This window comes from Anser cygnoides, chromosome 2 (genome assembly GCF_040182565.1).
Source record: "Anser cygnoides isolate HZ-2024a breed goose chromosome 2, Taihu_goose_T2T_genome, whole genome shotgun sequence".
In the NCBI taxonomy this organism is placed as follows: Eukaryota; Metazoa; Chordata; class Aves; order Anseriformes; family Anatidae; genus Anser; species Anser cygnoides.
In genome coordinates this window covers 31,852,135-31,878,848 of record NC_089874.1, presented here as the reverse complement: position 1 = coordinate 31,878,848, position 26,714 = coordinate 31,852,135, and the positions used below count along the sequence as shown (strand labels likewise).

The window sequence follows — 26,714 nt, the reverse complement described above, 5'->3', positions numbered from 1 at the left end:
TATGTTTTTGTTTTTGTTTTTTTCCCCTTTTTGCTCAAGTCTGTCTGGTTAAATCTGGTGTCTGAGAATTTCAGCACCTGGGTTAAGCCAGAAGTGCATGGAAAAGCAAAACCTCTGAACTAGCTGAGGTCATAGGCATATATAGTTAACAAAGTAAAATAAACACATGAGATTGCATGATAAATAATAACAGAATATAGTGGGAAAAAAAAAAAGCATAGGAGGAAGGATAGAGAACATTATTTGATATTCATGACCAAACACAGGAAAGCATGCTGTATGAACTGAAGTTTCTGAATGACCTGTATGGAATGACAGCCCTAACAAAAAGGTATTGCAATAATTAAGCTAGCAGATGAAAAATGAATAATTGCCCTGACATTTTCGTATGTTATAATATCTATCCAGGTGCTGATGGAAAAAAAAAAAAAAAAGTGGTATTCCATACCACCTGAGACACTGAGTTCCTAAAACTAGATCTAGGCACATAGTCAAATTCACTCCTAAATGGTTTCATGGATTTCTCTGTATTGTTTAGGCTGTTTATGAGCATTTGTCTTGGGGAATAAAATGATTGTTACAAAGAGAGTGATTGCAGAGTATCACTTTAATAAAAGAAGGAAAACTCAGCCCGGGATTTTTTTTTTTATTTGTAGCAATCAGAGATGAGAAAAGATAATCAAAGAGAACGTTGCCCATGCTATCTGCAAACAGGGCTAGAAGAACCTTCAAGAGATATATAATTTCTTTCTGTCCTGTGCTACCTACCACTTTCCCTTAGTTTCTATTTTTTATACTTTTCCCAAAACTTCATGTTTTCTAAACTTATTTGTACTGCTCTTCTCTGGGCTATGTCATGAAGTCTGGGACCCAGTAATGAACAAAGTGCTCTTGCTGAGGCACAAGCAGAACTACGTAAAGAATTACAAGCACAAATCTTTTTTATATATGATGCTCTTATCTCTAAATGACCTGCTTTTTTTCCAAGAGTGCCATATTACTCTTTCACTAACAATCTCAGACTTTCAGTATTACTTGCATAAACCTATTTTTATGGGGAAAAAAAATAAAATAAAATCAGGCCTCACTTTCTTTAGCTCAGTGTTACATTTACATTGAGTGAAATATATTTTGGGGACCAATGCTAATATCTGCATGTTCTTTATTCTGGTAAGAAGATAGTTTCCATCCTTAGTTTTACAGATTCCTGCCACACTTTTCTGACAAGCCATGGCAGCTTTAGTCCTGCAGTCCAGTATTTACAATACAAACCTAATTGTCTTTATTAGCCATTATATTTTTCTTAACAAATTAACATTTGAAAGGCTTGGTAATTCTATTTAGAGGGTCTGTTATGGGAAAATCAACCTCCAACAAATGACTGAATTCCTCAAGCTCAATGCAATCATAATTGCTTGATACAAGGTACAGATTGCCTTTGTGTTTTCCTAAATGGGATTAATGCTTGGAGGATTCAGTAACTCCTCATTAACAGGCAAAATGATTGAGTGCAAATGACTTCCAAATAATGGCTTTGGTCAGATTATGAGTGTGCCAGAGAAACATATACCCTAAATGACTGAAATAGTCCTTTCAGCTTTCCCTTCTGTGCAGACCATGGATTTGAAGGGATAATAGACTCTTAGCTAGCATAATTGTGAAGTATTTTCTTATTATCTCTGGCTAAATATCTATGTGGGCTAAGCAGAAATGCAAAATTTGAATATCATTTCCTGCCACTGCAGGAGCAGGCTGTAATATTGTGGTGGTTATCACAAAAGAGAGATCACAAATGCAGAAGTGCTTTTCTGGACTGTGCAGATCTGTTACCATTTAATAGCAACAACTTGTAGTTTAATTTAGAATTTCCATGGAAACAGAAAAAAAGAGAAGCATTTGTTATATACAACGATGCATGCTTTTATATTTTTTCTTATTTTTTTTTAATCATTATTTGTCTATATGTGAAGCAAAGCACAGAGCTCTGTGTTTTGATAAGGCACTATGCACACCCATTACATAAAATATGTGATGGAGCCAAATTACAATAGATACAAACTCTTAGCCTCAACAGTTTGAGTGTTTGAAAGGTAATTGAAGAGGTTGCAAGTGAGCCTCTCAGGGCAAACGACTATGGCAGTAGGAGAATGATCCAGATTCTGTTCAAGACCTTGAAAATCCTTTCGTGGACAACAAAGGGAGCCAGATCAGGATACTGTCACACATGGTTACTTCCAGGTAACTTCCTCTTAAGTCATAACAAGCATGCAGACACCTCTAAAGCTATGGTCTTACAGCACTGTAAATGCAAGGAAAACCTATAACAAATTACTAGTAGAAAATACATATAAAACACTTCTAAGATTAATAGTGGTGCTGTAATTAAGATAAAAGTCTTTACTTACCTTGGAAATGTGTTTCTGAATTCTGCCTTCTTTGATCAAGATACATTATTCTGAAAATATATAATATATAATAATAAAACATGGGGGTGGGAGTATGGGGTGGATGTATTCTCTGCACATCACACTGTGTATCTGACCAGCACACCACTGCTGGTGCTGCAAGTGTGCCCCAAGATCTCAACTGTACTAGGAACACTCAGGATAACACAGTTCTTGCTCACACAAATCTCTGCTCTATGCAGTGCTATTCTGTAATTGAGTGCTTGTCTGTTATGCTCCAGTGATTTCCATCTGCAGAATGGAAATAAGTCTAGCACTTCAAAGAGCTGAAATTATTTACTCAGCATCTTCTAAAGTATTATGTACATCAAAAGACAAGATAGCTGAATGATAATATGCAAGGATGTTGCATAAATGGCTTTAAAGCTTTTCTTATGAAAGCACTGTGTGGTTGGACTACATAGTTTATCTACTTGCAGGAGGCAGTGTACTCCAGGAAATTTTAGTGGGTCAAAAACTAAAAGGCAGAAGTAGAAAAATATAAATTGAAGCCTGAGTGAGAACACTTCCTATTTTAATAGAGACTTCAACAGAAATCTGTAAAATATATTATCATTCAAATCAGCTGGACAAGCAGGAAAGCAAAGTAATATGTTGGTAGAAAAGAGGAACTGTATAACAAAAATCAGGAAAAAAAAATCTAGCTTCATCTCTGAAGAAAGATTTCAAGCTGAAAATTATGCTCCTTACGGCTCACATGGCTCAAAAAAAAAATCATGATGTCATTCATAGGCATGAAAGATAAAGTATAAATCTGTAGTACACCATTGGTTTGTCTCTTGTGAGAGAGGAAAGGGCCTATAATCTGCAACTGTTGGGTGCTGAAGTCTTTCTAATCAAATATGATTATCACTTTTGGCCAGGTTCCCAAGTTACACTCTGTTGTAGTAGAAGAGCAAACCTAAGAAACAGGGAGCACTGTCAAGCAGCCTAGGAAATAGTAATGCTGTGAAATCGTGAAATTTCTCTTTAATGAGGATACATTTTTTTCCTCAGCTGCAGGTAGCTGGATGTAGGTTTCATAATTACTAACTCACTTTTGACAGAGTAGTTTTTCCTCTGCCCCCACAGGCAGATGGAAAGGTGCATCTCCCCAGAGGGAGCTGCGACAGTGTCCCCAATATGTGGAACAAGTGTTTTAGTGGGAGGTGTTCCTCAGAAAGGTGCAGCACATGTTTCCTTGTCTTTCATTGGCTTAGGCAAACGAGTTAAATGCTCTGCCTCTGTTTCGTGCAGAAAGATATATTTTTTAAATGGGAACTTCATAACTACCAGTGCATTTTCAAGACTGCTTGACATGAGTTTTAATGTTATTTGGACCTAAGTTCATTTCATTTGGAAATTTAGAAACAGATGAATTTTTTTAATAGAACTGTAACTTTTTTTCTCTCCTTTGTAGATTTTCTCGCTTTCTGGTTTGTTCCCAAATGCCAGGTAAGCAGAATAATAGTCCAAGTGGGGTTAAAAAAAAAAAAAGAGAGAGAGAGAGAGAGAGGGAGACAATAATAAAAGAAAAAAAAAAAAAAAGAAAAAAACAAAGACAAATAACCAATTCAATGTCACACACTATTTATCACCGAGTTGTCAACTTGGGATTCATCAACAAATAAACCAGCCTGTTATTACACTCTGCCATGCCTCTCACGTGTGCAAAAAGTCTCTTTTGAGATCACCTCATATTATGACATTCTCTCTTCTAAGCTTAATCTTTTTACAGGAATAAAAAAACAGTGTAGTTAAAGAAAAGTCATTTTGTTTTATCCAATGTCTTACTAAAATTAACGTCTTTAAAACAGATTATTAAATCATGACTAGCAGCATAATACATACGAACATGAATCGTTCTTTATTTATAACCAGCAGCTTAGGAATTTTTATCTTATCTAACACAGAGTTTTCTGGAATATTTTTAATGATGTGGGTGGTAATGATGATTAACGTAGAAGACACAAACAGCCTTCTCAAAGTTCTTCTCTTACAGATTTAATACTTTCATGTCCAAACTTGTCCACAGAAAATCTGTTAGACTATACCAAAACGTAGCTACACAAACTCTGCAGATTTGGTCTTGCTCCCCCAAGCCAGTGATCATCAAGGGAATCACTGAAGATACCAGATGTGAAGATTGCATGTAATTTCCTAAGTATGGTGCAGAAAGTTGCATTAAAATGAGTTAAATGGGAACTTATCTGCAGCTCCAGGACTTGGAACAATGTTTTAGTCGTAGAAAGGGACAAAGGCAGAGCTGGAAAGTACGATGAATGTGCCAGTCAGTTGTAACCTGCCAGTCCCTAGGACTGTAGGGCATGTAGGTACTTTGCAGTTCCAATCCCTGTTGCTTTAGGTGGGACACTTGGGTCTGGCCGCTGCATCTGGGTTCCTTCCTGCTGGAAACAGCAAGGTGCAGAGCAGGAAGACTGTGGGCACTCATCCAAGCCTGCAAGTTGGTGAGCATGCCCAGATCCCAAGTACTAGGGAAAGCATAAGAAACCACTGTACTTTTGCAGACCAAAGAAAATTTATTCCCTGCTGTCCTAAGCATGAGGAAGTGAAAAGTGCACTAAAGGTTTACCCATACGCAAAGGATGAGTTTAATGGGAGCTGAAAGCTTTCGACATCTTCCCAGAGGCAAGTACAAAAAGGTTGGTTTAGAATTCTTGGCAGAATTTGCCCAAATATAAATAAATGTTGCAGTGGAGGTAATGCTGTTTACCGAATAAGATAGGCTTGTGCCTAGGCTAGTCAGAATGAGCTCTGACCTCTGGACCATTCAAACAGCAAATCTCCTGACCTACACCGACATCTCCCACTCCCACCCCTGCGCCTGCAAACCCTTGTGCAGAGTGAAGGCTGAGCTTCCTCCTAAGTGCAGAAAGGACAGAAGCCTACCCTGCCAGAAGCTCACCCACTGCAGTTTGAAAAGCACTGTGTTGGTGATCACCTCTTGCCAAGAGCTGAAGTATACAAGTACCCTAGCTCTGTTCCCACCATGTAGCATAAGCCACATCTTGGCCCTGTAATGCAAGAGAGGAAGAACTCTCGTGCAATCTGGCTCCAGCCATAGCAGAAATGCAGCACCAGTTAGCATTGGTTCCAACTAGCCCTACCAGCTCAGACATCTGCTCAAATACAGCCAAGCATTTTCATGACACTACCAATGAACCTAGGGACTCTGCAGGACTAATCTCTGTATTTGGGTTGAGCCATAAATGTGTATATGAAACATTAAATGAGCCTGAGCTTTTTAAAGGATAAATCTCAGAGCTCTGTATTGGGCTAGGACTGGTAAAGTGCACTGATTTACACTGACACAGTTTGGCTCCTTAGATCTTTTCTCACAGTTTTGCCAAAGAATAATATTATTTATTATTAAAACAATTCACAGAAGTCTGAAGATATTACACATATTGTTTTAAACTGACATACTGTATAATAAGAAGTGAATCAAATTTTACATCATCATTAACCTAGGGTCACCTTCCATCCCAGTTTGAGTGAGACAGTCGTGATTTTGTGGGAAATATTTTCAGGGCAAAGACTGAGGGAACAAAAAATTAAATGCCATGAACACTTGAAGCACGTGATAGTGGGCACCATGTGTATCCTGTCTGGCTGTTTAGCAAGACTGTACTTCAGAGCCAATGCACTGAACTTCATTCAGAACCTCCATGTTTAAAAAAAAAATAATAAAAATAATAGTGAAAACAGATGCCAAATCATAATTTTTGAGCATAAGCAAGGGGAAAAAAACACTGTAGGTCTCCTGGTCAGTACCTACAGAAAATTTTAGAGGAATTTTAGGGGGCAGATTTTAGACCTTGCTAGAACAATACAAACCAACACCTATACAAGTATGCTCCTTGGGAGGGTGTCTCCTTACAAAGATGTCAAAGCTATCTTAATACATCTGTCTCTTTGTATGTATTTGGACTGGTTTTCCTCCAAGCTTGCTAGATAAGTCCATGGGCAGTATAATAAGGAACAATCTAATCAAGGATTTTGACATTTATTGTGGTTACACAACCACAATAAAAATATTTAATATTGAAAATTTTTTTCTTTCTTTCAAATATTGGTAACATTATGGAAATGTTAAAAACATTCTGAAAATTATTTTTAATATATATAGAAATACAGTGTACATTGTTCAAGGGATAGTACAGAGAAGACTAACCTTATTATTCCTGCTCATTCTGAAAATAACTGTCCATAATTTTTGTAGTTACAAGCCATGTAATACAGAAACGTGATACACCTATATTCCTGAGCCTCAGAAGACTGAGATAATACTTACCAGAACTTCAGATACCAAAAATCTTTTGTAGCTACCCAATCCTTCTTTAATGATCAATAGTGTAAACTTACAATATTTTAGTTTAAAGCTGTTAGCCTTTAAATCCCCCCAATTTTTCAAGCTGAATAAAGGGTTAGACCAATCATTTGAAATCTGATTGCTCAGCTGTACCCTGGGCAGCAAACCAAATTTGTTTAAGACTAATTTTATTTCAGGCTTGAGAATTTTGGTCATCAAAGGTTGCTTCAATAATCATGTTAGCTTTACATTGGAACAGATGCTTCTAATTGTAGGACTAAAGTCCTCAATTGAAGTCTTTACTTAGATGAAGCCTTTATTCAGACAAAACTCCAATTTATCCCTTTAAACACAAGTCAGTGTAATTTGTGAAAGCACTGAAGGAGCACTAGAGACTAAGCTAGCATTCTGCCTGGAGTTTGTCCTGCTAGTCTGTGGATGACATCTGCTTTCTAAACATAAGATGCAATGATGTTATTTAAAATATCTGAAAAAAAAATGACAATTTCCAGGGGTGGGAATAATTTTGGACCATAAATTCTGAGTATAACAAGTCAGCATGGAAAGTCTGGAGAGTAATTTGAACTTCTGTTGTGATTGTAACTTCAGTCGTATGGCTCGTGGTTGCAGGAAAAAAAAATAAAATAAAAAAAAATAAAAAAGAAGAGATTTGGCTGGGGATAATTTAACAGCAAATAATAAAAACATCAGTCTCACAAGGCAGGTTCTAATTTGCAGAAGGTCTGAAAGAAATACCATGAACAATATAATCCTCTCTACGTTCCCACCCTGTTTGCGAAGATGAATCAGTAAATCAACACTACAAAGTTTTCAACCACTTTTGACTCCTTCCTTAGGAAAGAGCTCATTTCTGTGGCACATCTAACAAATAATTCATGCAATAAATGTTGTGACATCTACCTTGATAGTTGCTTTCTCTCATTCATAAGAATCACTTCATTATTTGATATTTTGCTATTGCAGTTGAGTTGGATGCAGCAGTACATATTGTATAGTAAAAGCTTATTTGGGCTTTGTTGGAGTTATCTTGAATGCAGCCTGAGAAGGGATATCTGTTGATATTCAGTGAAGGTGAGGAGCAAAGACAGAAGTGCTCAGGGCCAAAGGGAACCAGGACTGGAGAAGAAGGAACTGGCTAGGCAAAGGGACTCAGAACAAGGGACTAGACAGGAGATAGGGACAGTGTCTGAAAGCAAACTTAGATGGAAGAGCTAGGCAGGTTACCCTCAGACAAATTGGGTAAGAACGGGATGGCAACAAGGTACCTCAATGTGGACATCTGTTCCTGAGAAAAGGAGTGGGCCTGGCTAGCTAAGAAGAGGGAAGTAGAAGAGAGAAACTGGGTGAGCAAGATACAAAATTAGGATGTGCAGAAGTTAAAAAGAACAGGGAAGAAGTGGTTGAGTTCAGGAAAAAAAAAAAAAAAAGATTAAAAAATCCGTATTCCCTAGGACACTTCAGAGACCAAGGCTGATTCCAGAACTGCAACTGCTTCATGGAAAAGCTTCTTGCAATGCACATCTCTTCCTCCAGTTTGTGACAGCAACCTGCTCCTTCCATCACTTCATCACTGAGCACTTAGTGTGCTCAGGTGGCCAAGAAGGCCAACGGCATCCTGGCCTGTATAAGAAGCAGTGTGGCCAGCAGGTCGAGGGAAGTGATTGTGCCCCTGTACTCGGCTCTGGTGAGGCCGCACCTCGAGTACTGTGTTCAGTTTTGGGCCCCTCGCTACAGGAAGGACATGGACGTGCTCGAGCGAGTCCAGAGAAGGGCGACCAAGCTGGTGAGGGGTCTGGAGAACAAGTCTTACGAGGAGCGGCTGAGGGAGCTGGGCTCGTTCAGCCTGGAGAAGAGGAGGCTCAGGGGCGACCTCATCGCTCTCTACAGTTACCTGAAAGGAGGCTGTAGAGAGGTGGGGGTTGGTCTATTCTCCCACGTGCCTAGTGACAGGACGAGGGGGAATGGGCTAAAGTTGCGACAGGGGAGTTTTAGGTTGGATGTTAGGAAGTACTTCTTTACTGAAAGAGTTATTAAGCATTGGAACAGGCTGCCCAGGGAGGTGGTGGAGTCACCATCCCTGGAGGTCTTTAAAAGACGTTTAGATGTAGAGCTTAGGGATATGGTTTAGTGGAGTACTTAGTGTTAGGTCGGAGGTTGGACTCGATGATCTTGAGGTCTCTTCCAACCTAGAGAAATCTGTGAATCTGTGAATCACTTCCTCTCTCATAGGTCCATGGATAGATTTAAACTTTACAATGTCACGGAAGACTACATGGCAGAATTTAGGAGATTTTTATTTGCTTGTTAAAAATAAAAAATAGATTAAAAAGAAAGAAAGAAAGAAAAAGGAAGGAAGGAAGGAAGGAAGGAAGGAAGGAAGGAAGGAAGGAAGGAAGGAAGGAAGGAAGGAAGGAAGGAAGGAAGGAAGGAAGGAAGGAAAAAGAAAAAGAAAGAAAGAAGGAAGAAGGAAGGAAGGAAGGAAGGAAGGAAGGAAGGAAGGAAGAAAGAAAGAAAGAAAGAAAGAAAGAAAGAAAGAAAGAAAGAAAGAAAGAAAGAAAGAAAGAAAGAAAGAAAGAAAGAAAGAAAAAGAAAGAAAGAAAAGAAGGAAGGAAGGAAGGAAGGAAGGAAGGAAGGAAAGAAAGGAAAGAAAGGAAGGAAGGAAGGAAGGAAGGAAGGAAGGAAGGAAGGAAGGAAGGAAGAAAGAAAGAAAGAAAGAAAGAAAGAAAGAAAGAAAGAAAGAAAGAAAGAAAGAAAGAAAGAAAGAAAGAAAGAAAGAAAGAAAGAAAGAAAGAAAGAAAGAAAGAAAGAAAGAAAGAAAGAAAGAAAGAAAGAAAGAAAGAAAATTCATGAAAATGACCATCAAAGCCCTGAGTGTCTTATTGGCCCTACCAGCCTCACCTGGTTCCCCTCCTTATCCCTGGCCATGGGCTAGGAGCCCCATTTCAGCTCAGCCCAGGGCCTTAAGTCATCACTGGCCCCAGTGATGCTGCAGAATACCAGTCTCCAGCCCTGTCCTCTGCTCTCCTGGACTGTGTCCTGCCACGTGGGCATCACCTTGCTAGGGCTGGGCTGGGCTTGTCTCCTGGCTCCAGCTGCCTTCCAGGACAGCCCCACTCTTCCTGCTCCCTGAAACTTCACATCCCAATCACATCAAGAGATTATAAGAATAGCAAAGTCAAGCACTTGGAAATACAACAAGAATACTGATAACCTTAATATGAATTTGGCCCATTCCTACAAAAACACTTTGTAAACATAGAAAATCCTGTGACAGAATAAATTATTTGGTCTTCCATTAAAATGTTTTTGTAGTGTAGAGTGACAAAGAAAGTGTCACTTGCTGAGCAGCAAAGTAAAATTCTAACAATGATCTTCTGAAAGAACTTTGGTGCATTTGTGAAGTTGGTAAAAGTCTGGTTAGGATGAACTATTGTATGAATGGCACTGCTTCAACTAGTAGTCCAAATAAATCAAAATAACTTCCTTCTTTCAATGTTCCCTTATCACAAGCTGGATAGAAGCTGTTCACTTTCAGAAATCATGTCAGTCTAGATTGTTTGCATAGCCTGTGTCTACCTGGAGATGAGTCAATTCTGTTGAATCAAGGTTGTGTTTGATTTGGTCTCTCAGCAATGTTACAACTCTGCTTTCAGGTCTGGCTGTATTTTAACTCCCACACTGCACCTGAATGTTTTTTATGGTATCCACCTACCATATACCTTTCTTAGATTAAAGATTTCTATAGTTAAGTCTTTTCAGCTTTTCCATGTAGGTATGACAAGTCAATACCACAGGACATTGCTTCCAAAACCCACATTAAATGTGAAACATAGTATAAGAATAATTTTCTGACAGATCTTTGGAAAAAAAAAATAGGCCTAAACAAACCCAATCTTTAGACTTAGTTTTTGGTTTCCAGTGAAAAAGAGTTAATTTCCTGAAATCAGTGATGTTCTGTTACAGTTCTTATCTCATCACTCTTGTTCACTTCCAAGAATGGTAGACAGATATTAGACATCATCTGATGTGATAACATGTTATGTTTATAAGTCTGATATGAATCATCCTACAAGTAAAGCTGTGGCACCAAATTTACTGCTCTCTGTACAGGATCTGGCATACAAATTAGTCTGCTGCCGTAAATTTGAATTATGGCACAGGAAATACCAAGCTTACCCACTTACCCTATAGTAAAACCAAAATACTTACCTGGATGATTTGCCCTGAAGTGATTGATGCATGACAAGTTTTAATTATGTGTTTTACCCTGGACCTGCTCCACCACCAAAAAAAAAAAAAATGCTACTAGGCAAGCTACTAGGCAAAAATAAAAGACAACTTCTGAAGAGAAAGCTGATACATTATTAAGAAGCTTTTGTGTAAGTCAGTTAGAAATGCCTTCTGTCTTATGTAGAAGTTAAGCAATGCTTATAGGTGTGTGTGCGTCAGGTCTCCCTTTCTCTGTTAAGGTCTGACTGTTGAATGATGGACAGCTCTTCCCAGCACCAAATGGGCTACGAAAACACTGGGGAGCCAGTTGAAATGCTGAAATGTGTTAGAATAAGACTCAATGCAATGCTTTACTGCTAGCAGTGGGTGACTGCAAAATAGAAAAGAGTCAACAGGAGACAGAAAGCAGCTTTTTGATTACAGCACTGTCTGTCAAACCATGTTTTTAAAAGATTTTGGTTAACAAGAGGAGGTTAAATATGAAAGCAAGTTGTGTACCTGTATGTCATGTGAGAGCAAAACGTGGCACATGATGCTAAACCAACTTTTAAAAGGTGGTGGAAAAAAAGCTTGTAAGGAGCTGCCAAATCCAACAGGCAGAGAGAGGCAGGGCTGCCCTCAGCATGCCTCCAGGTCTGGCGAGGCCGAAGGGCGCTCACACAAGCACACATGTACACCGCATATGCACATATAGACATGGCCGGCCACGCAGATCAGCACAGCCACGCTCAGCACTCACATGAATGCAAACGGCACCAGTGGCCTCATCCTCTTCCCCTCTTTGGCTGAATTTCTGTTAATAGGAATACACATGTATGCATGCATAAGTTGGATCCCTCCAGCAGCTCCCCAGCTGAGACACTAGGTTTTCTGACCCCTGGATCTCAGTCTCCTCAGTCGCTGGCACCTGGGCAAACGAGCCCCTGAGGCTGCAGCCCTCCTGTGCCCAGACACACGGACCACACACACAGACAGACCTCTCCGTCTGCCCCAGACACTGTGGTCTCTGCAGCAGTTGCCCTGGGCCTCCCGGTCCCCGTGGTAGCCAAGTCCTCTGGTGGTCTCAGACACAGAGACACAATTATCTTACAGCTGCTTTGCAATCCAGCTCCCAGGACAGTTATCCCACTTGCTGGCTAGTCCAGCTCGTTATTTGCTAGCCACCGCACACCAGAACAGTTACTCTCACTCGCTGAGGATGCTGCACGCAGGCATGTAGGCCGCTGTGACCCAGGGCCTGACTCCAGCTGCCGGTACGCGGAGCTCCGTACACACACATGCACACAGAAGGCAGTGCCCTTGGTCACCTTGTTGATCACCTTGATCCCTCCTTTTCCCTACCTTTGCTTCCTCCTCCACAAATCCCATAATAAGCTTTGTGCAGTCCCCAAATGCACTTCCCCTACATCCTGTAATGTGTCCCATACTCTCAGACTGAAGGTTGCTCTGGAGAGCAGCTGCCGCCGGTGCTGGTGTCACCCCTGGTACATGGAGCTGATGGCACTCCTGGGACAGCCCCGTCAGGGACTGTGTCCTTCTCTCTGACTGGGGCATGGGGTTCCCTGACAGCCATCGTGCTCCTTCATGTCTGCGGAGAGGAGATTTTTATCACAAAGCATCACTGTCGGATTGGATCTGATCATGCAGTTTTATAGCTGAGACATGAGGAAACCCTGTTAATCACACCTAGGAACTGCAGGCATGTGGAGGAGGGGCCCTGGCAAGACCATGGTGAGCCCATGAAGTCAGTCTTTAACAGCAGCTGGAATACTGCAAGCAAAATGAACCGCCAGTTCAGACTGAATCTTAAAAGGGGCTCTGTCATTGTGAACACAATGAGGAATCAAAAACACCACAAGAGACCTGAGGCAAAAATCTCCAAGGCCATGTTCACAGGCCTTTATGGGAAAAGGAGTCCCACAAATTAGAGCAAAAGCAGACAGCAAGATGATATGTGCTGTTTGTTAGAAACACAAGAGGCTCAGTGGTTTATAACTCTTTGCTTGAGCGTGGCATTACCATTCAAGTGTGCAAAACCTGAACAAACACAAAGGCATCAGACTTGCTAGGCCAGGGCAATTACTCCTGTAATAAAGAGCAGCATTGCAGCAGAAGGTTATCGAACCACCTTTTTCACTGAAAGCAGAAGGGACTTGCATTAGTTTTGATAGAGATCTGTAGGTCAGTGTAGGAAAGACCTGCTGATCTGGATTAAAACTTTGGGCGCCACAGAAACATTACTGCTGTGTATAAACCGGAATAGCTCAACCGCAGCAGCCATTGCAGCTATTTCCCAGAAGATCCCTCTCTTGCCCTAGGCCACTGGGATGGTAATAACTCTTGGCTCCTCTGCGCCAAGCACCACATGAATCAGATATTACATGCCTCCAGCCTCCCACTCCATCCCCTTAAAGTGGAAGCAAAAGCAGCAAAGGTTTTTGGTTGCTTTCTCCCAGGCTATTTGCAAATGCGGAGGAAGGTACTGGCTGCTGGGGCCCTACAGCTAATCCACATCTCCTTGCTGTGGTGCCCATAGAGGCGTGTCCCCAGCCAGCTCTGGTGAGCCACCCTAGTCTGAGTAATGAAAGCTTTGTAAGTGTTTGAAACTCCCCTGCCTGGCAATGTTATCTGTTACCTGTCAAATACTTTATATTTTCTGAGAGAAGGGATGGTGGAAGGAGGAGTACTCAGTGGAGGTGCTGACACCGCTCGCTTGGAACCACTTGTATGTCTCAGCCTTTGTTACACTTTGTTATAGGCTGCAGACAATGTCAGAATTAAACCTGTGGGGTTCTGCAGTGCATTTCTTGCCCCCATCCCCATCCTCTGTCCTGTATCCCCTGTCATCCAGGCAGCATGTGACAGCCTCCGCCCCTGCATTTGCTCCCCAGGGAAAAGCAGGCACAGCTTGCTGGGGCTGCTGCATGCCCAGGTCTTGCTGCAGATCTGGGAGACGGCCAAGGCACATACCTGGGAGGAGCTGAGTCACAGCATGAGAGACTCCTTGGCTCCAAGGTGTCGCTGAGCAACATGTTACATGTTGTGACCTTAGCCACCTTTCAAATGGCCCTTGGCCCTTTTATGTTATAAAGGTAGCATGCTGCAGTTGGTTTTGCCATCCATCCTCCTACAAATCTGTCAGAGAAAGCAATAGGGAAAAGCTTACAGTCATTTTGGACAGTGAGACATATTATAAGGAAAATTAATATGCCTTTTCTATCCTCTATTTTTAAATTAAGTTTACCTTTTAGGGAGAAGCTGTCCCCTAAAAGATGATGGAGGAAAAAGGAAAAAGAAAGAAAGAATAGATTTTTCTTTCCTCCCCCAAACATATAGTTTCAATAAAATTCTTAGTGGGAACGTTTCACTGTCATTAGCGCTAGAAAAAAGAAATCTCATCTGTTTTCACTGTAGCTTCATGTTCTGTCATTCTGTTACTCTTCACGTAAATTATTGTAAAATACTGCTGCTGTTGTACATTCCCCTCTCTGTCTGCTCTGGGAGACATCACCTTGGGGCCACCAGAGCAGCTCTTCTGTTCTGAGTGCTTTACTCTCTAGCTTGTAAAAGGATTTTTCATTATTGCAAGGTACACTTCTGTTATACCTAGAACATTTCTACCCCAAGGTAGTGTCAGACTGGCTTCACCCAGAAATGCAGCCACGGCACAGCAATGGTTTTGTTAAATGCTGAATAAAAGATGTTGTGTGCTAGAGTTTTGCCCAGTGAAGGACAAGGAACTGCACTATCCTGTAACCACTGTATAATGCGGTCAGCAAAACCTTCTCCTTGTTGAACCCCCTAGCTCTGCCCTTAGCTGTGTCTTTGTTATCCACAAAGTGTAAAAAGGCCGTGCTGATTTAGGCTCACTATGACATTTTTCAATACTCTAATGTTCCAGGAGCATTTCCTAAGAGCATCTAGAAGTATTTTCAAAAGGTGACTCACAGCACACCTTTCTGGGTTCTCCTTCAGTTGGAATCATAGAAAGCAGATCCCACATTGCATTCCCTCTTGAAACATCTGCGAAAAATGTAACGCTTACCCAAGAAACTGTCGCATGAAACTTTGCACGCCCGCATCCTTCTTGTTGAGCAGGGAAGATGAAGTGGTCACTAGGCCACTACTCTCACAGGTCCCTCAGTTCCAAAAGAAAGTGAACAAGTCTTTGGAAGTAATTTTTCCAATTTGCTGGGTTTTTTTGTTTGTTTGTTTTTTCTCAAAAATGAATGTCCACCTTTATTTGAGGCCTTTTTTTTTTATGTCAGCACAGAAGGCTATTTGTGTCAACCTTCAACTTCACTCCTACAGTCCCAGTCCCATAGGCTTACAACAACAAAAAAAAAGAGCCACATGATCTAGACAGGCATGGATGCCCCGAGCCACTGACCAGAGGTAAGATCTTCTGGATTTGTGAAGTGGAAGAAACAAAGGAAAATACAAGTGTGTGAAAGCGCTGGGGAGAACCAGCACTTTGCTGCTGACATGCAGAAGGACATTACGTCTGCCTTGAGAAGCCTCTGGCCCCAGAAAACAGTGATGTTAAACTTCAACTGCCAGAAGCAAAGAGAAATTAAATGCAAGTTTTTCCTTTCGCAAAGCCATTGATAAGCTCCATCTTTCTACATGAGAGTAAATCATAGGCAATTTAAAATTCTGCATTGCAAATAGGTAAGAGAAATTCAGAAGCCTCATTCAGTGGCCCTCATCCCTCTCTCCCAGTTCTTGGATTCTCTTACAGAAAGACTACTACTGTATTTGCCCTATTTTTGGTATTCGTGCTAAATATTTCCTGCTAGCTACCCTAGCTGATAGAATACTGAGTTAAACAGATCAGAGATGTGACTCACTGTGGCTGTTCTTGTGCTGCCTTCTCACCCATTTAATATCACTTCCTCAAAGGAGAAGGGTGAACTCTTCCCAGCGCTTGCACTTGGCACATTGTTTGCACTCACATTTTTGGAGAACAGGACATGGAAAATTAGAGCAAAGCCCTGTGAAATCAAGCTGACAGATCCTGCAAAATCCGAGACACCTTTCAGAAAGCACAGTAGTATTTTCTGAGCCTCAGAACCTCATTCCAATTGTATCAAAAAGTTTTTAGTGTTAATTCTATTACTTTTCTTTTTCACAGTTTTCTGTTACTGTATCCATGAACTCCATTTGGTAACGAATTTCCAGTACAAGTGTATTGCCTATTTCCTGTAGTTTAAGGCTGTTCTGAGCTGGCAAAACACAAGGCTAAAACATATACCTTACAGGGAGAGATTTCCTGACCAAAAAAAAAAAGAAGAAGAAAAAAGGCAGAGACTGGTTTGCATCCATTCATGTAGAATGATATGTCCCTGCAGAATATCACACTGACTGCAATCATACTTCACCTGCAACCTTGGGGAAAACACAAAAACCATCCCTGCAACATCCAGATGGTGCAGCGAGAGGCTGGAGGGAAGAGAAACACTAAAGTTCCCTAACTGCGCAGAAGCAGCCAGAGCCACTCTCCAAGAGCTACACAAAAGAGGCTTTGTCTCAGCTGATGAGAGATCCCTTTGAAGCCTGGGAATCCTGACTGGCAGCATTTCATATCTGGCCATCATAGGGTTGGAGCAATGAAGAATGGAAAAGAAGGAAAAGAAGGGAAAGGAGAAAGCAGGAAGGAGAGAAGGTAGGATCAGCTCAGAACAGACCTGGCTGAGAGCCCGTGATGTCAACATACATTTTGCATTACCACACCCATGCCATTTTTTGTTTTAAGGCTTTCTTATCAAAATGGAAATTTCCAGTCTATTTTTGACTTTTTGGTCAGAAGGCGGGAAACAACTCATAGCTGCAAAGACATATTACAACTCGCTGTTAAAAACACAGAAGTCCTCAATGTAAAGATACATCGTAAGATATAATAAGCCTATACTGAGAGCAGGCACTTTCATTTTTAAGAATGCATGCATTGCTAGCTTATCTATCAGATTACAGACATTTTTTTAAATGACCTAATTCTGACTACCTGGAAATAAACTGATATTGTTTGATTATTAATATTTCCAGATTTAGAAAACTCTAATTCACTTCCTGCTTCTATACTGTACTGTGGTTACAAAATATTTTTACCCTTCTGTGTTTTGCTTTCTCCCGTCACAAATTGCACAGCTTCCTTGTTGAAAGCTCTAACAATGGCATAGCTGATTCCTGTACAGCAGCAAGCATTTACTCTTTAAGATGTAAAACATTCTAAAAGTTACACAAATCTGTTCCCTTAAGATGTTTTTCTTCACCACTGTCAACTTCCCATTTCCCTATTGTATAAAACTCAAAAACTTCATTCACCTCTCTGATCAACTGTTCTTTTGTCTTTTCATTATTCTATCTTATTCAATTAAATGTCATTAACTGTAGCTGCAGTGGCAGAAAATACAAAGTAAATTAAGCTTTCACCTTCAAGCCTTTGAATACAAAAAGAATCAAAAATTTATTTCATTTGTGATATTCTATTATTGATTGTTATTTTCTGCTCCTCTATTTAAAATACATAACTCTGATCTTATGAGCAAAGAATCCTAATATTAGATATTTCAGAGAATGCAAGTGCTAACCATAAAACTTTGTCATTGGATATAAAAGGGCACTAGAGATTACTCTCCACATTTAATAATAGGACTGGCTATGTTTCACTGAAGCCAAAGCAAGAATGGTAGAGAAAGGATTAGACCTCAAGCATTTGTGATTCTCTCACAAGTTTTGAAACTAAATCTTGCTTTTCTTGAAAATATCAAAATTTCTCTTTCTTCCCAGTGTATTTCCCAGTGCTTTCACCAATTGCACTTTTCTCATAAATTGATAGGCTTTCAAGATTTTCTTCATCATTTAACTATAATAGGATCTCTTATTAAATGTTCATCATAGGGACCACCAGCCACGATGCCTGATCTGTATGCAGCTCAAAGATGATGTCCAGTGACCAGCCACAGAGCTTTACCAGGGCATTGTCATGCTCACACACCTCCACAGTGCATCTGTATGGGGCTCAGCTGCCTTCCAACTCACCTGTGTCTTCCTGGGAGGCTCCTGGGGGGCCAGTGCCCATTCCCCTGGTTAGGAAGAGACTCTCTTGGAGTTGCCTTTCCCCTCCGCTCCCCAAACAGCTGATAATTCTCTGGCCACTGAAGAAATGGTTGTGAGGGGAGGTACACGAAGGAAGGTTGCCTATTCCTTGGTTAGTGCTTTCAACTTTGCTCTAATGTGTGAACATCTCTCGGGAAAAATAAAAAAGAAAAGAAAAAAAATTTCAGCATTATCCTCTTCTTCCTATGGCTCAAGACAGGAAAGTAAAGAAAATCCCCTGATGATTAATTTAAAGGGCAAGGAGGGCAAGGAGTTAGGGATTTTTATTTTGCACATCTGAGTGGATATCAATGGATGTTGGCATTTTTCCTTAAGGTTTACTATCTGTCCTCAAAGGGTAGGAGTAGCTGGGAGAAAGTCTCTGTTGTGGATGGGACATAGGAGACTGAATTACCAACCCCTTTAGCCTCAAAAAATAAAATGAATAAAATATTTAAACTCTCTGAATGTAATTTATTTGGGACTTGCCTACAACTCTCATGCTCACTGATTTCACTTAATCTATGCTGGCGGAGTACATCAGGCTGGCAGAAGTGCTGCTGCATTACAGTGCCCTGACTCCATTAAAACACCGAGCTGCAGCTAAACTGGAGCAACCTTATGTTTATCAAATCCTCAGCTGGCCCTGATGACTCAGGAGGGAAGCCATCCCTAGAAGAGGGGAAGCGTAAGCAGGCTGCCCTCCACTGCACACCTGGAAGCCTGCATTTATGAAAAAAGAAGACCCAGCAGGTCCCCGTGCCAGGGGATGGACTGTCACCCTTCTGTGTTCCCCTCCCCAGGACGTTATCCCCCTGAAACAGCTTCTCTTAGCTCTCAAGGCAGCAGTCAAAGAGCTCAGAGCAGAGCCACTCTGTGATTACACTTCACTTGTGCTCATGTGAATGCTTTATTATGGTCTTTAAATCAAAAGCAAACATGCTTTATTTTTTCTATATCTTCATTTCAGTTCCCTGTGTCATATGGGTGAGACATAGGAGACTGAAGGACTGAAGTAATAACCCCCTTAGCCTCAAAATAAATATGTATATAAGTATGTATACTATAAAATATTAAAGCCTATGGATATAATTTCCTTGGGAATTGTCTACAGCTCTTGTGCTCACTAATTTCACTTAATTTACCAATCGTGAGCACATAGTCTAAGTTCCAGCTGATTGTCACCCCACCTCATGTACCACTCTGCACTCATGTGAAGCCCCTTTACTCACAACTCGCTGCTGCCTCTGATAACCCTCCAGTTTGGGATGCTCGGGGCTCAGTCTGAGACAGACCAGTGAAAAGACAAAAGTCAGCAGTCATTAAAAGGAGACTCGTTAGGGTTCAAGCACACCCACTACCTCTGCCACGATTCACTTGACAGGGAGCAGAGTGCCATGACTGAAATCTAGCTCATCAGCACCAAGTCAAATATTTGCCATCTCTCCAGGTAGGTCCCACTTCACATCTGAGCTGGCGCCAGCTGGGCTCCTCGCTGTTAGCTGACGAGACATCATAAAAGCAACTATTGCCTCGTGCGCAAACAGGTACTTATTAACGTCTCCTTATTGGGTCTGACACAGGGTAATATCTTCTGTATTCTTTCTGAATTAAGTACACACAGGCGCTGAGAGCTTTAGCTATAATGATCATTACTGCTGATAGCCAGGAACATCAGGGCACTTACCACCAGCCAATTGCTCCTGTCCTGGGAAGCTCTTCTGGGTGTATGAGGTATACACCCCTCTGCTTCCTCTGGGACTTCGCTCTTCCTTCTCCTGAGCTCTTCAAGGTTGTGCCATCATTGCACAGAATTGCTTTCCTTTTTTTTTTTTTTCCTCTTTGAAAGGAGTATTTTCTTTCTTGCATGAGGTCTCGTAGTTTCCTTGCCAGGCTCTGTTACTCTGAGTAGTCAGACAGGAATTGCACTATGACAGTTACAGCTGCAAGCTTTCTGCTGAAATTTTGGGAGGCAGTGATCTATTCATTTCAGTCAAGTAGCCCAGCACTTTTCTCTTGGACTTACAACATGCACAAAATAGATATTTCTTCTTCTCTCCTATACCCTATCAAAACACAGCCTAGCTTTTATATAGTCATTTGCAGATATTGTTCTGATAGCACGTTGAATAGAGGAATTACTAATACTGTTTCAAGATGGGAAGTTCAGCAGAAAAAAATCAAGCGACATACCCCAGATCGCTGAGCAGGCATGACACATATAGTAGTAAAACCCAGGTCTACTGTGCAGAGGAGCCTTCCTGTACAGCATAGCAGAGTCGCAATGGGGTCCCAGTGCTGAAGGGCTCCTTCAGGGTCTTCTACAGAATAAATAAATACTATTTCCCACTAACACTCCAGGCATTTCCTGCTATTAAGCTGTTCGTTGGTTAACATAGCAATGCCAAAAGATCAGTTTTAAAATATTTGGCACTCAGAGCCACAATTAGGCTCAAAAAAAAGATGTTGCCCATATTGTTAGAGGTGAATAACACTTGCATGTTGCACTCTCTTGGCACCAACTGCTTGCCCAAGCGCCTGGATATAAGTTATGTCCCTAGCAGATGTCAACCAAGTTAAAAAAAAATTGTTCTCTACTGTAAGTTCACATTATTTCCAGCATGTTGGATAGTATCTGTGATAAAGAGCTTTGCATCTGACTGAAAGAAGCAGTTTTTCTCCTCTGAGCCGAGCAAGAACTGACTTTCCCAGCCCTCCGTCTTTTTTCTTTGAGGCACCTAATTGTCTTGGGAAAAAATGGCCTGTTTATCAAGTTAAACAAAACAACTGCTCTCCAGAACAGACCAATAAAACAGGATTTATATGAAGAGCTACACTTTTATTGGCTATTGGCTTAAGCTCTTTGTCCTATTTTAGGACAGTATCATTTTTATTAGTTTTTTTCCCCCTGTTGAAAAGACTATTAACTATATTGTCATAAATAAGGAACTACATTGTTTAATATGACTGTTAAGAAGGAGGTTTATAGCTCACATGATTACAAGGGTTCGTTTAGGTCTCATAGTAATTAATAGAAATAGATGTATAGCAATAGTTCACAACATGCTTTTATGTGACCTTTTTGTCCTACATTTTTGACCACTTTGGGACTGTTTTATGCAATCGCTCCAAAAACTAACCTTCATTGCCCTCTGCTGGCTACATCTTTTAGTCAGTGTAACTTGCTGTGCACAAACTTGAATGTTAACTGGGAAAGTTACAGGGCACCCCAGGCAGGCTGCTAGAGGTAGGAGCTCTCCCAGAGACTACCAGCAGCAAAGCTGTGGTCGAGCTTTGCTGTCTACAGCATCCATGTTAATAAGCTTAATGCATAGTCTCACTCTTGCTAAGGGCAGAAATCACCTTGTGAACAATCAGAGTGAATATTCCTAAAATATTCCTATGGGTGCAGTCCAGCTTCTCACTGAGGAATTTCCATAAAGCCAGGGAATGTGAGAGTCAGCTGTTTGGTTGGCAGGGAGAGGTGAGGGGACAGAGCTGAAGTAAGCAGTGAAGCAAAGCTCATCTCTCTCTGCCTTAGCAGCAAAGAGCATTCATCATGGAGTAAGTGCACTGGAGGTCTAGGAACCTTTGCACTGTTTTTGCCTTTGCTATGCCTATTTCTTGAGTAAGCACATTGTCGTTGTGCTTCCTTTCATGAGCAGCTTATTCACTAAACACTGAAAAAACTCCCCCTTCATACATTCTCCATGTGCTTGGCAGGTGCTGATCACACATGCTGTAGGAAGCTGGCTTTGAAAAAGTGATGAAAATTCTCTTTCTCACAGAGATAATGTAGCTCATGACTCTCTGAGTTATTTTTTCAGCCATATCCTCTTCCTTGAAAACAGTTTTGATATGTTTTTGCCAAATATAAGATGGCATATTTAGTAAAGCACCATGTAGACATTTTCTTTCACCAAGGAGTATATTACACAAGTTGAAGCCTACATGCATTTTATGTAGGAAAAAAAATATTTTAAATGAGGAGATGTGGTGGTTTTACTCAGCTGGGAAGTTAAACTCATGTGAAAGGAGGAGAAAATATGAAGGGAAGGGCTCAAGGATTGAGATAAGGACAAGGAGAGCACTCAACAATTACCATCATGGGCAAAACAGACTCAGCATAGGGAGATTAATATAAGTTATTGCCTATCAATAACAACCTAGAGCGGTGAGAAACTAAAAACAAACTAAAAACACCTTCTTTCTCATACACCCTTTTCTACTTCCTCCCCCTGAGTGGTGCGGAGGAATGAGGAAGGGGGGCTGCGGTCAGTCCCTAACACTTCATCTCTGCCACTCCTTCACTCTCTGCCCCTGCTCCACGTGGGGTCCCTCCCACGGGATGCCGTCCTTCCCAAACTGAGCCTGCGGCAGCTGCCCACAGGCAGCAGCTCTTCAAGAACTGCTCCCACACGGCTCCGTACCACGGGGTCCATCTGTCAGGAGCAAACTGCTCCAGCACGGGTCCCCCATGGGCTCCCCCCAGACCCCTGCTCCTGCGTGGGCACCTTTCCACGGGCTGCAGCTCCGGCCCGGGGCCTGCTCCTGCGGGGGCTCTCCATGGGCCGCAGCCTCCTCCAGGCCACATCCACCTGCTCCACCGGGGGCTCCTCCATGGGCACTTCTGCACTCACCTTGGCGTCTGCAGGGCTGGTTCTCATTCCTTTTCTTTTCCCTTTCTTAAGTCTGCTCTCACAGAGTTGCAAAAAACACACGCTTATTGGCTCAACTCTGGCAGTGGTGGCTCCCCTTTGGAACAGGCTGAAACTGGCCCTTATCTAACATGGGGCAGCTTTTGGACTCTTCCTCACAGAGGCCACCCCTGGAGCCCCCCACTACCAAAACCATGCCACATAAACCCTATAGAGGATAACGGAACACTTTGGGCATCTTGAGTTCAGCAATCAGATAAAAATAAATTCACAGAGTAATGGACATATAGCAAACTGGAGCTGAGCTGTTTTTAATAAAGCAACAATAGCCTTTAAAAAACTTTGGGATTATATAAGCAGGAGGAAGAAAAGAAATGTTACATGAATCATGGTCTTTAATGGAGAAGCGGCTATTTCTCTTTTGTGCTGCCTGAGTTCTTCAAAATTAGCAGTGATGATGCCCCTGTGGTTTTCTTTCAAAGGGTTTAAGATACACAGGACTGCAGTGATTTTCCCACAGTTCATCAGTGGACTTTAGCAATGCTGCCTATAATTTTCAGACTAGTTTCTGGAAACTCTCAAGACTCTGCTAGGTCTGCTACGTAGGCAAGGGTTTTCACATAACATCTCTGAGTTCCTTGCGCACAAGAAAGTACAGAAAGTCCCCTTTGTGTAGCAGTCATTGAGCCATTTAATGCTTAACACAGCATTTCCTTTAAATGAAAGACAAAGAGGGAGGTTGTTATTCTATTATATTCACCTTTTAATAACAGTTGTATACAGCTCCCTAGTTCCTACCACTGGAAACTATTCATCCTCATTGGGTCTTAGACCATTCTCAATTTATTAGCGGATAATATGTTGTAAGAAGAAAGCTAGGATTTTCACTGGAGCAAAAGATGAGGCCCAGTCCTCTGACGGACAGCTTACAGAGAAGCTGCTCAGCCTGAAAAGACCCCCCTGGCTTCCCCAAATGCCACATGCCCTTACAGAATCACAGAATGACAGAATCACAGAATTGTTGGGGTTGGAAGGGACCTTAAGAGATCATTCGGTCCAACCCCTCTGCCAAAGCAGGTTCTCTAGAGCAGGTAAAGTCAATGTGCTTAGTCAATGTGCTGCACAATTAAGGCCCAGAAGTTTCAACCTTACTTGATTTATGTACTTCCCTCTTCTACAATTTGGTTCCACACATTTTGAAGAAGAAAACAGCTGCTCTAAAACCTGTGAGCTGTGAGCATGTAACTATGTGATGTATTCTTTCCTGTAGCTCTACAGACTCTTTATGGTGACTCCCAGGTTTATCTGTCTGAGTGAGGGTGAGTCAGAAGTGAACAATACAGTGTGGGAAGGGGAAGTATCCTCAAATGGAGGTAATGCTGACAGTGGCTACAGCCAAATTCTTCAGTGCCACGACGGTTTCCCACCTGTGACTCATGCTGGCCATCTTGCCATGACTGTGTATCTGCTTTATTCAGCACCAGAAGGGAACACTTCCTCCCTCACACCTCCTGGGCTTGAAAACAAACATACAATGTGACCTAATGCTTCACGCCCAGTACAGATTAACCTTCAGAAATGATATCATTAAAATGATGTACTCCTGCGGGTTATTGTGAAAAGCTTACGTTAGACAGCTAAGTAGCTGTCCAGTTATCTAACATTTTGTCTTTATGTAGCCAGGATTCTGGATAATGATTAGAGTTAAGTGCCAAAAGAAAGTAAAATGCATTTGGGATTTTAAAAAAAATAAAAATCAAAACTACTTGAAGAGTTGAAAGTAAAGCATTTACACTCCCAGGAGATAAGACAGAGACACAATAAATCCTTTCCTCTCATTAGAACCAAACATTAGAGTATCTTTCCTGTTCAAGAAAAACCACGGAAATGGGAAATGTCATTTATGAATAATTATCCCTCTTTCTGGGTTCCTACTCACTTTACCAAGCCATCTGTAAAAAAGGCCCCACCTCCATCAGAGCAAAGGCAAAAGAAAATTTATTTTTGACAAGATGACAAACTGTCAGGAGGGGTCCTCAGCAGGATCCTAGAAAATTGATTAAAAGAAGACAGGCTGCTTTTTAAAATGTTATGAAATCAGATTTTCTAATGGTATCCCATGGCTTTTTTGTATTCTCCCTTAGTCTGGAATGGAAAATGTTCAAAGGATCTTGCCGTGGAAATGCTTCCTATAGAATAATGAAAATCTCTACTTCCATCTTGAAAGCAACATGAACACTGGCCTGCTATACATTAAAACAACAGACAATAAATGAAGTTACCATGCAAGTTCTGGGAAAGGGAAATGTAAACTCATACTCGTCTCTCCCTTGTTCCTTTTGATGTCATACATTCATTCATCAAAGAAATACAGAAACAAAACTGAGCAGAGGATAATGAGTCTGAGGAAAAGTTTCAGAAAGTTCTGGCTTCCCTTTTAACAAACATCAAATCAACAACACATCGTTAGTTCATAAGAGACCCCATCCAAAATCAGTGAAATCAGTGGGAAAGCTCCCAGTTGGCTTCAGCAGGCTCTGAATCAACAAAAGCACAATTACAGATGTTTAATTTTGTTCAGTGAAATTACTTTTTTAAATGAAAAATAGCTTTTTAACAACAGTGAAATTCTCATGGGGCCATTTGTTTTCATTTATCTACTTTTCTTTCCTTGGTGGAGCAAGCTGGAAATATATAAATAAAATGTTTTTCATGTCACTCATCCCCCAAACTCTAAAACTTAATTTCTTTCTTTTTCAATGGAAAAAGAATATGCAAAGCAGCATAAGAGGGAGAAAGGTTCAAAAAGGCATCACACTGGTCACGCAAGGGAATTGGCACACCTGGAACACTATGCCTGCTAGAAGGAAGGGAAGGATTACCCCCAGAATGGGCAGCTTGGCCAGTACTCTTACTGTCTTTGTTGCCCTAGCAAGTAACTTCTTTCTCCTTTGTCTTTTTTTTATGTTGCATACAAACTGATTAAAGAAATGCAGATATGATACTGTATGAAATCTGAGAAAAACTTTCAGAAAGTCTTAAAATATGTTGACAGAACTCATCAATTTCAAACAAATAATACAACTGAACAGAAACCATCAGCTGTTTCTTGGTCAGTTGCAGGTACATGGGGACCACACATAGTCTACATGACAGTCTGCAGAGTTCTCAGTCATGATTCTTACCACATCTGTCCATTCTCTTTTTTGAGAAACATTTAAATGCTCAAAGCAAATCCCTATCTTCTATAGAGCCTGGAAGATCACCTTGTTGAGCTTCTGTGGAAAAAAAAGGGGTGGGGGGGTGGGGGGGGAAGGACAGACTAGAGGAAGGCATAATTGCATTATTATTTTTTTTTAAATTATGATTATCATTCACTATCTATATCTATTTTAACTGGCAATAAATTAAATTAATTTTCCCCAATTCAAGACTGTTTTGTCCATGATGATAACTTCTAAGTGATCTCCATGGCTTTATCTCAACCCACAAGATTTTCATCCTATCATTCATTCATTCTACTATTGAGGAGGGGGAGTGAGTGAGCAGCTAGGTAGGTGTTTGACTGCTGGCAACAATTTTTTTTTCTTTTTGTGGGGTAGGGACTACTGAGAGTAAAAAGCTACCTCTGCTGAGAGTGTTCTCAGGTTTCTGTCTTCATGCCTTTACTCTATTAAATAGTTTTGAATGTCCAATAGCTTACATTTATTTAATGATTTGCATTTAATAGCTTAAAAAAAAAATGTTTCAAGGTGTTAGAATTCTGTGTGTATTTTTTCAGTGTTGAGATCTTTAGAGACTCACATGTGTCTCCTGGAACTAGTATTTTTGGTGGACAAACTGCAATAAAGTGTCTGAAGAAAAAAGAGGAACTTAAAAGGATCTTTATCAAAAAAATTTTGGAAGACAGCCAAGCAGGAAGAACAAGGA

The 26,714-nt window shown here is 41.1% G+C and overlaps 1 long non-coding RNA gene across 5 annotated transcripts in view; it reads right to left on the bottom strand.

Moving 5' to 3' along the window:
- Positions 1-21,798, bottom strand: part of LOC106030169 (uncharacterized) — a 108,228-nt gene extending 86,430 nt beyond the window's left edge. For 4 of the 5 annotated variants that reach the window (XR_010829157.1, XR_010829158.1, XR_010829161.1 and 1 more), the window contains exons 1-3: positions 19,814-21,798; positions 18,070-18,274; positions 2,406-2,455 (exon numbers count right to left, since the gene is read on the bottom strand). This is a non-coding gene — a long non-coding RNA (uncharacterized lncRNA). The remainder of the gene's footprint in view (positions 1-2,405; positions 2,456-18,069; positions 18,275-19,813) is intronic. The other variant, XR_010829160.1, reaches the window with a different exon arrangement.
- Between the last annotated feature and the right edge of the window lie 4,916 nt (positions 21,799-26,714).